Source organism: Crassostrea angulata, chromosome 10 (genome assembly GCF_025612915.1).
Source record: "Crassostrea angulata isolate pt1a10 chromosome 10, ASM2561291v2, whole genome shotgun sequence".
In the NCBI taxonomy this organism is placed as follows: Eukaryota; Metazoa; Mollusca; class Bivalvia; order Ostreida; family Ostreidae; genus Magallana; species Magallana angulata.
Genome location: NC_069120.1, coordinates 13385590 through 13395868, shown reverse-complemented (window position 1 = coordinate 13395868; position 10279 = coordinate 13385590).

The window sequence follows — 10279 nt, the reverse complement described above, 5'->3', positions numbered from 1 at the left end:
CGTGTAAAATGTATTTAGTAGTACTAACAAAATGTGTGTGTATATATATATATATATATATATATCTATATATATATATATATATATATATATATCTATATCTATATATATATATGCACGTCTGAAGATTTACGATTTAAAGCGCTTATGTTTTGCAGTTAGTTTTGCTTATTCTGATGTTAAAATGTAAGACAAAAATATAAAGTGACTTAGAAAATCTTGGTATGTAAACCTTTCTTGCTATAAGTAAAAGATCCATAGCGTTCAAGACAAATGAAAAGCACCAATGTCTGTCAACTTCACCAAAGGCGTCACAAGGAATAGGACCTTAATAGGTTTTACTTAAAGATACATTAGCTGTGAAAATGATATCGATGATAACCAATTTACTTCACCATTCCCCAAAATGCACTGGGGTATATTCTTTCAGCCATTCAAAACACTTTGCTTGTACAAAACTAAGAAACATAAAACCGCCTTGCATTAAAGAAAAATAAGCTCTTTCCTGGTATTTGGAACAATTATTGGCTAGAAAGCCGAAAAACAAACATATTGATTTTACAATCTTTGAAGGTAAAAGTAGTTGAAATTATTTAATAATGTTACTATAAAACTTAAAACAAATATATGTTTTACGGTGCGACCGTTGGGGCGAGCGCAGCATTTGATCAAATAATGAATTATGATAAATCAATAAAAATAAAAGTATCAACGTAACGTAAATGAATTTGAATGCAAAATAAAATATAAACATGCCTATTTTTTCTTGTAAATTTTCATAATTCATAATTTATAAGATTGTTTATTTCTTTAAATAGAATTTATCTCAGTTTTTACAATGTTGTTGAATAATAACGATTTTAACATAATGTTTATTGCAGTTTATTTCCTCTTTTCTTGCAGCAGACATTTTTCTTAAACTTACATATAAAAAATTGATTTATCATAGAGCCCCCCCCCCCCCCCCCCGTTTAAAAAAAAATATAATTTACGTATTAAAAAAAATAATTGCTGATCATATAAGAAAATCGGTTTTGGACCCCCCCCCCCCCCCGGGAGGATGTAATAAATGTGAAAATAAAGATACCATTGAGCAGTTAAAGAGCTAAATGCATACTACGCACTCACCATTCCTCACCCGGATTAGAATTTCATTTTACTTGTAAATATTTTTTGAATGATGCTGCCGCGCCCCCTTTTAAAAAACGTTCCTGGAAATTAATTACTGTAAATATATAGTGAATAAAATAAATGTGAGCATTCATCCAAATGAGAGCAAGTTACAACTGTTTCCTATTAAAAAAAAAAAAAGATGTCCCCATTCTTTAGCTTTGCAAGATTTTGAGAAGATTTTGGTATTTATATTCCAGCAGATTTACAATAACTACTTAGAGTAATTTCCCCTTATTGTGACGTCAAAGTTGACGTCGGTCAAGTGTCATCTGTCTCTTTGAAAAACCCTGGAAAAAAAACTAAGTGAAATATACTGTTTTGTTTACTTAAAAAGCATGATATTCATGAAATTACACAATTTATCTGTTTCTCAAAAGTTTTACTTTGATTCTCGCGAGAAGGAATCAAGTCTAGTGAGATCGTCCGACATTGATAAATTGCATTGTGGGTCGAAATTTACTGACTCCGAAAAATTCTGTGGGATCAATGTGCAAGAAATCCATTGTGACGTCACTCGAATGAACGACAACTCTGTTAGTCTTATGTAATGGAATTATTTTATTTACAATGCATGATGTACATAGTCTTTTATCTTGTTCTCGTGAGAGTGTGAAATGGGAAACCATATTTACAGGGAATTACTGGGACGATTAAAACAAGGCATTACTGGTCCGATTTACTGACGCCAAAAAAATCCGTTGAATGAATGTGCAACTAGTCCGAATTTTCTATTCACACACGCCTTGCCGGTAGAGCTCGCTTCGCGCCGGCGCTGCGCGCCGGCGAGCTGCGCTCGCTATAAATAAGATGATGCAAATTTTTGTTGAAAAAGACATCTTATTGTGAATCTTCTAAGGCATAAACTGCAATTTAATTTTTTATAGTGACTGTTAATCATTTGTTTTGATTGTATCGTTTTAAGTTTTTTTTTCTTCTTCGCGTATAGTGACATAACATTTAATAACATATTACTCGTATTTTACGCAGAACCTTTCAAAAAGGTACCTACTAATACGTTCCCACTATCACGATTTGCAGCGATTGAACATAGAAGATATTGTAGTAATCGCATAAAATCTTACCAGATCTTGAGGTATGTCTTGGCAATCGTTGATCGAACATTATTTTTTGACTGTCAAAAACTTTTCTACGATCAACTCGTTTAATTTTCAATCTTAATAATTCGTTTTCATCGTATCAAATCGCACTGCATCGTACGAAGCACGCCACACCCAATAATGTCCCCTAATCGTGTCAATCTGGAGCATCTTGATCGTGAAATGAATCGCCATCACCATCATATTCCATCACAAGAGAGCACATCGGTTCGTGACGAACGTATCGTAATGTATACAAACGTATATGCATGTACATAAGCTGCTCAAATCGGGGACCATGTCATGATGTTCGAATCAGACCGAGATCTAATTGGGAATTATATCTGGACAATCTTATCTGGATGTATTTTCTCGTATCTAAACTGGCGATAGGATCATGACAGATCACGTCACTTAAAATATGTTAATATGCGTCGATATCAAATCTCAACAAATCGCAAAAGCACACATCGACTCACATCACCTCGTACCTTACCTTAAAATAATAGACAATTTCCACGTATAGTTACGATTTGTCAATCGTGTTATTCGTAACAGATCGCACGGTAGTGGAAACCTCGAATTAACATAAAAAATGTTACAGAATGCTTTTTTGTGCTTTTGGATATGAGAGTTTTGTATATTGCAGAGAAAACACACTTTCCCTTTCACACGCATCATATATTCAAATTTAAAAAAAATCTTACATGAACATATTGCGAAAAATCTTTTATTTCTTATTTTCAGGTGACCTGATTCACTCAGGTGACCTATTGCAATTGGTCTTCGTCCGTCGTCGTGCGTCGTCCGTCGTGTGTTAACAATTTTACATTTTCTTACAACAAGGCCAATTGTTATAAATTTTAGTGGCCCCTTGAGCTAAAGTTTAGAAAATCCGAGATTCCTCCGATACTTGAAGCCCCAAAGCCCCCTTTCATGAGGGAATATTTTTCAACACTCAAACAATAATAGCAGGGTTACAGTCTGAGTAGTCTAAGAACTTATTTTGAAGCTTGCAATGCAAACATAAGACTCTTTGACGAGTCAGGCTGAGGGCTATGGGACTCAGGTGACCGTCAAGGTCTGAGGGCCTTTTGTTTATCAAACTAACATGTGATAAAGTTATAAAACATTTAAAAAATTAAACATAAAAGTTTTAGGTGAGGGTAGGTTATTACATTATCCCCATTAATCATTCGCATCATTTCTAAAATAGAAAAAGGGCATTGATTGACAAGATACAATACAAATAATTGATGTGATAGCTATCACAGAACGCATAAAATGAAAGCCAATACCTGTACATGCAATCGTCCGTCTTGATTTTAATGAAACAACATATATTATCTTTTACATCATAGCCCCCTTAATAAAAGTCTGAAAATTATTAGTTTAATCATGTAATGTAGACATAGAAACTATAACAGTGTAAATTACTCTCAATGATTCAGCTCCTAAAAGGTGTGAAATAGGCCACCGCCTAATGATGGAAAGACATTAGTCTAGCATTGCAGTCAATGTAGGAATATTATCAGTGGTTGAACCATGATATATTACCTTTACAATCAACGAACCTTTGAGGCAAAACATTTCCTACTATGTTTAATGGCAGATACACAAGAAGATAGCGAGAATGACAAAGTAGGTTCAATTTGCATCTGTGAATTATTTTAACACTGCTAGCAAAGTTGTGCTAAATAAAAAGCGTTTTCAAGTCATGTTATATGATTTCTGAAGTAAAGTTACCTTGTGTGACATATAAACAGAAAAAGTATTATATAACATAAAAAAATAACTATGAAAAAATGTAGTGATCCTTGGGTTAATGTAGATAATCAAAGAGAAGAAGAAATTGTAAACAGGAAATGCTGTTCTAAGAGAATTACAAAGAAAGAATATTAAGAAAATAAGTGGCATCTAGCATACAATGAGGAAACCAGGATGTTTTCTTTAAATATTTACACAGAGTGATTCATTTGGTAAAGCACATATATAGACGTGTTTTGGTACTTGTATCATTACCCAAGGAAAACACTAAACAAGAACACTTTCTTTGACTATGTGAGTTGTTCAATATATCATAAATGAGATCCTCCATTTATCAATCAATTCGAAAGTCTGTTTTAAAAATAAAAAAATTTTAGGCATTGAAAAAACTTGGACGGCGTTTAAGGACTTTATGGACGTTGTGGCTGTTTTTGGTAAGAAATGATAATCATTGTACAATGCAGTGCATTGTAGATCAAGAAATCGACGGCAACAAGCCAGTCAAATATAGAGACAATTTTGTGAAACGAAACCCTGGCTCCAAAAGCATAAATCTAAGACAAACTCAATGTAAGTCTCCGTATTTCCTTTCTCTTTCTTATGCATGTATATTCCTTAATGAAATCAAAGTACTGAGAGTACTGAAAAACGGGGTCTTGAAAGTTTGAATTTGTAATTGTCATGGATTTCCTCAAATATGCTTCCAAAATATATGAGTTTGAATTATTTGTAACAATCTATGTTAATTCGGCTTTTTTGCAATTGTCTAATACTTTGTCTAAATTTTACTCAATCCCGGCCTTCATAAATATAGAAAATTGACACAACGGTATATTATGTAAAATAAGACCCCAAGGAAAAATTTTAAAAATTACTACTAACCGGGAAAATCAAACAACTATATCAAAGTAGATAATTTTAATCATTAGAGTTATTCAATTTTGTGATCCAAGGGAAAATCCACAAATCGGACGGTATCCGTTATAAAAGTTTTATGAAAATCCCGAAAACTCTCAAACTGCTGAATTAACAAACAAAGTGAACATTTGTATACCAATAACAGACACAGGCACCTGACGTTAGAAATATTTTTTTTAACAATAAGATTCCAAGATTTTTGACAATAAAAAGATTTGTCACGGTCGCCATTTTGATTTTTAAGACCGACTAATCTGACACGATTTTCTTCATTTGTGATTCAGGCAAAATTAATAGGTAAAAATAAATCCGTTCGCCACTTACTACTTTTTTGTGTAAACTCGTGCATCACCTACACGAATTACGATACAACTGTTCCTTTCATTTAAAATCATACTCCAAAATCAGAGACATAAATTACAGAGATTGTCAACCCTGCAATTAGCGTGTAAATGTTACGGGACCAACCTTACTTTGAGAACTACAAGTGCAACAGCAATCTTGTATAAGTCATTAAATTTGAACCTGATAGTGAACATGAACATGAACCTTTAAATATTTTAAGCATGTTTTATTTATGAAATATTTACAAAAACTCTTTATTTAGTTAAATTACTTTTTTAGGTAAAGCATTACTTTACTCATGTAATGGTAATGTAATGCATTACTTCAAGAAACTTAAGTACATGTGTAATGGTAATGGTAATTTAATGCCCTAATTCATGAAGTAATGGTAATGCATTATTTTACAATGTAATTCACTCCAAGCCTGATTCCAACTAAGCCGGAAAACATGAAAATTAACATTTAACTTGGTTCTTCAATCGATAAGATTGTATATATTATATGATGTTTAAGTCTTCCAAAATGTATAATCTATTATAGATTTTGCTTACAATGCATTGTTTAAAATTTAAATTCAGTTTAACCAACTAAAGACCCAACGAACGAGAAGGCGAATTCAGATTTGTTTTTACTTTCTTTGTACAAAATTCCTTTAGAGACGAACAGCAGTCATACCGCAAGTAGACTGGAAGCCAATGAAACACCTATTTAATTTGTAAAACATCTGTGTATAACCCGTCCCGATTTTAACTTCGGCTTGCGCTTGAAGTTTGTTAGTATTAAGGTGAAAGATTGTCAAAATAAAATTCACAACTTTCAAAAATGGCACATGGCGTTTGGGAACTTTAATTTCGATTCAACCTTCAACCTCTTCTATAGATTAATGAGCTCGTACACCAACTGAATCGTCAACGGCGCTGTGCATTCAGTTACGTAAAAATAAAAGGGCCTCATTCCACATTTGAACCCGAGCAAGAATATTTTGATCAATAAAACTATTTGTTTATTTTCTAAATAGAATTTTGTTTATACACAGAGGACTTAAAAGGATTTAATGCGTGTTTTTATAATACATATTTACTGAAATGCATGAAAACTTTCTGCACTATTTTCTTACGCGTAGACCCAATTCATGTGTTCTACGCGTGCCTTCTGGTTTGAGACTTCGGCTGACAGTAAACCAATAGACGGGGTCACGTGACCCCGTCTAAAAATGGGGAAAAATATTGGCATTGAGAAAAAAAAACTACGCTCGCCTTGTGGCCGCAGATTTAGATAGGCATACTTGCAGATCCCAGTGAAATTGCACTACATAGTAACGTTGCAAGGACCCCGGATCATGGGTAAAGACGATGCTGGTTAACAAGAGGACAATTATATCGATATCATTACAATTCGTGATAGAGAAGAAGAAAATACACAATGAGATAAACAGAGTCCTGCTAACTGTATAATTAGTTCTTATAATAGGTGAAGAAGAAGCTCTTTGATCTATATTCTTTTGCCATGCAAATCACCCACATCTAATATCGTCTAGTCTTCACTGTTCTTTGATCTAACTGCTATATCAATAAAGGTAATGCATATTTATTTTTTAAGATTTTTATTCATTTTCCGAGTACAAACCTATAATAGACAATTTGAGACGCCTCTTCTTTTGAAAGTTCCTTTGAATATGGAAATGAAAGCTGACGTAAAAACCTATACATGGGCTATCATTGTGAGTCCGCTTACTACCTTTTCCGATTTGCAAATTTGGACTGCTTTATACAACTGTGTAATTTAGACGAAATGTTTGTTCTAAAAAGTGCATGTCAGCGGATCACAATTTTAGATGAAAGCAGATCAGAAAATTTGATTTGCGTGACGTGTATTATAATTATTTAAAAAGCATTTAAACGGTCTAGATAAAATAGAATCTAACAGATATAGGCTAAACAAATTTAGTTAGTTTTTTCTGGTACCTTTGATCAAGCGTAGCGCAAGAGGATAAGAACTATTCATCAGACATTACAAATAACCATATAGAAATAACAGGGACATTATAATCCTTTTGTAGAAACGGCACTTTGAGATAATGCAGTTTTCTCCAACCATGACCATTGTAGAAAAACAAATCTGGATATAATAGAAAAGCTAGTTGACAGAAATAGAAACGACAAATGGGCTCTTTATTTGTAATTCTTTAGTTGTCTTTAATATGATTTAAGTTAACCACTACTAGAAGCTGCATTTCTAATGACTCATGTAAACTTAAAAAATTGCCAAATGTACTTTTTTCAAATAGGCATGTACTACCAGGAATTTAGATAGAATGCTGTTTAGTCCAATGTTGTACTTGACCAATTCTCACCAATGTAGTTCTCAAAATACTCGTGAAATTATTCTAATGTTAAATACTGTTAACCAGCATATGACAAATTTTCCCGGGATTCGCAAGAGCTTCTTCGTCGCAAAAATTTCTTGCTGCAATATAGTCCTCAAGTCTAATCGCGAATAATAGTCGCGCAAACAGTTAATATACGGTAAAATAAAGTCGTCGCGAATAAAAATTGGTTTATAGTATATATTCATCCATTACCGATTGAAACATGTAATAAAAGTGGTATGGGACACTTCGAATTTTGACGTACTTCCTATCAAAATGAACAATAAAACAAGTATAGTTTTATAAATATTTTCTGTCCAATTACCCAACAGCGTAGCGCATTGGATAAGGGCGTTCACTATAAATCTGTAAGTCAAAAGCTTGAATCCTGCTGGGGCATTTATAGTTTTTACTTTTCCAAAAAAAAAAAACAAAGATGAAAACTTATTTTCGGTTTCACTTTCGGTTTGTCAGAGTAACTGCATAGGAGAGTTGATTAAAATCAACTCCCAAAAATGGTTATAATAGTTACGATTTACATATGGCTAAGTTTTTCTTACTTCTATGTAACATACAGCTATTGATAGACATTGAAGATTTTTTTCTGCAATGTTAAATATCTTCATAACCATATGAACCGCCAAGGAAAGCATTAATTTTATAGTTTAATCAGACTTTGTAGAGCCTTAACAAACAAAACATGTAAATAACGTCTGACAGATTTTAATACAAAAATCGCTAGTAATACCGGCCTATGGACCGTTAAAGGTGTTATAAAATCGTCCATAAACCACACAAAGCCTAAATAATTACGGGAAACGAATGATTTTTCCATGAAAATTGAATATAACACGATATGTTGTCCCTGTTCTGCCCATGCTGTGAGACTTGATGCAATGTGTTTGCTGTCTCCGATAAATACAGACAGTGGTTTTCACACACTTTGCCCTTATAAATTCCAATTACAGCGGCATAATACCAGATCAGTCGCCATTAGAATGCCATAAATTTTAATATCAGTATTAGGATCAATACGATTGATACAGAAAACAAAAGGAAAAAGAACTTCATCGTCGTCTTACCATATTTCTAACATCGACTTCTTTTGAAGGTTTGTATTGGTCTTAAACAAAATAAAACAAAACAAAAGGAAAAATGGAATTCATCAACCTCTAACCACATGTCTAGCACCGACTTCTTTTGAAATTTTGTCTTTGATTTCGATCTGCATTATACTGATATGTATTTAATAAAAACAGATCTTTAATTATTATGGGTAATGATTTACGTCAGCTTAAATGGAAATCGACAGCTGTTAATTTACGACTTTTCTTTCGTTTGTTTGACAATAATACTTAAAAAAAACACAAGTGCTGGAGTGCAAAATATTCATCCTTCAAAGCTTGTTTGCTGACCTCAATTGATTAGTTTCAAAACCAGCTTATAATAAGATAATCTTAAACATACTACACAAACAGAGTTTTATTATTAAGAATTATCATTTAAATCGATATACTCTGTAAAAAAAATCCCCCAAGGTCACTATTTCTTTGAATAAACCACAACCCGAATTAAAGCTACGTGTAGATGTACAGATGTATCATGATCTCGGATGTCTTAAAGCAATAATAAAAAAAAGAATTTCACAGTAGCAATAACAAATAATAGATATTCATTACTTTATCATTATATGCTGATTAAAAAGGTTCAAAGAATTACGAAATTTAAAAAATAAAAAAAATAAATGATTAATTTGTATTTTCAGAGCGGCAATATAGAGGTATTTATGAAGTGGAACCGATGAGGTTGAATAAATTGAATAATCTGAAATAATGACAAATTGCGAGGATAATTAGTAAGCATACGTATAGTTGTTTTCAGCAAAACGCTTAACTCCGTTCCTCAATAGTTATTCCAATAAGTCTAATGCACTTGCATGTATAATTTAAATTTTAAAAGGACAGTTACCCTTTTTCGATTGGTATTGATGATTGGTATTGATGGAACTTATCATCAAATGATATTTATCGTCAACTGTAGAATTCATAATGTGTTCATATTTCATGGGCATTTCCCCATTAGTTAGTAAATTACATATTTTAAACGTCTAACTGTTCTAAAAATATCTGATTGAGACAGTAATTATTAGAATATTAGAATGGCATGACACTGCAAGTAGGAGCAAAGATTAGTATTCCCCCACTCATATAATCCCCATACAAGTCGAATCGCTCCCTTGTATTTTGCCTCCTGGCATTAGAGATTGTAGTTCTAAAACGAAGAATGTAGTGTAACCTTATACACTTACATACATGTATTTGGCATTTTACGACCATGTTTGTTCATAAATATTGGAAACATAATAGCTTACGTAATGTGTTATCTCATAATGCTAGTTTAGTGTGTTATAGGACCAATGCCATCTAAAGATAAACAGTCAACGCTTAAATGTAATATGCATGACTTACAGAAAGAAAGAATCATATAAGTATTGGTTTGATTAAAAAAAATATCCGGATAAAATGACTATGATAATATATTTGTTTCATTTATCCACAATTTGAAATTTTTTGTTTTCGTACTTAAACAAATTTGGCCAATGAATCGGCAA